This window comes from Rhodnius prolixus, unplaced genomic scaffold, assembly GCF_049639745.1.
Source record: "Rhodnius prolixus isolate KJV_2025 unplaced genomic scaffold, Rpr scaffold_4, whole genome shotgun sequence".
Classification (NCBI taxonomy): domain Eukaryota; kingdom Metazoa; phylum Arthropoda; class Insecta; order Hemiptera; family Reduviidae; genus Rhodnius; species Rhodnius prolixus.
The window spans coordinates 46,630,877-46,631,898 of NW_027411614.1; the positions used below are offsets into that span (position 1 = coordinate 46,630,877).

A 1,022-nucleotide genomic window follows, 5' to 3' on the forward strand; every position below is an offset into this window, starting at 1 on the left:
ATAATAGAAGGAAGAGGATTCCAAGTAAAGCGAGGGTATTCGAAATGGCGAACACCCGATTAACCAGTTATTAAAACTTTTAAATCTTGAAATGATTTTTTTTATTATTATTTTAAACGTTTCGTAGGCGTCGGAACTGTTTCTTGTTCTGAACTAGCACTTTAGAGGAGTGCTCAAAGTATTGGTTCCCACACAACCCATTCAGGAGAAAAAAAAAATGACGTTTCAAGAAAATGGCCACTTGGGGCGAGAAAATTGAGAAAAAAACTGAAAATTTTGGCCTCAAGTAAAAAAATCCTTTGAGGGAAAACATATTTCATCTGAAACCTTCCTTGCAGAAACAGCAACAGTAACTAAAGCGGAATAACTACTTAACTATTCAGCGTACCACCGAAGAAGCGAGTACAAAGTACCTGAACAGCACGCGGTATTCCCAGGCGGTCACCCATCCAGGTACTAACCACGCACGTTGTGGCTTAACTTCGGTGATCGGATGAGAACCGGTGTATTCAATATGGTATAGGTGTAACAGTTTATTTTTTAGATATTCTGTACTCACAAACATAATCAGAAATTTGCTCTCGCATTCAAGTATATTACGAAGTAGATTAAGATTATAAAACACAAGTTTGGAAATTTGTCACAATTGGACTGTAAATGATGTGCTCGCCAGGAACCACCCTGGTTATTCACTAGCCGGGAATTGAACAACCTAAGCGCTTAATCTGAGGCAACAACTGAAAATTTAGGCTAAGCAGACCTGGGCTAACTGTGACGATGGGTTCAAAGGACTTAACCCCCACTACGTCATTCTCGTTAACTACGATTTGCCCAATTTGAAACGCCTGGAGCCTCCATTCAGCGTCCAAGAGCCTCAGTTTATGAAATGTTGTACATTTTATTAAAATTGAATAGAACGTTTACGTTCTATTATACGCGAATAATTCCTAACAATAATTAATTCCGTAAATGAAGCACAGGTATTTAGCTAATAATATATAATTATAAGTATAGTAATTACA

The 1,022-nt window shown here is 37.7% G+C and overlaps 1 pseudogene; it reads right to left on the reverse strand.

Moving 5' to 3' along the window:
• Positions 1 to 412: 412 nt before the first annotated feature.
• Positions 413 to 531, reverse strand: LOC141456615 (5S ribosomal RNA; annotated as a pseudogene).
• Positions 532 to 1,022: the final 491 nt, after the last annotated feature.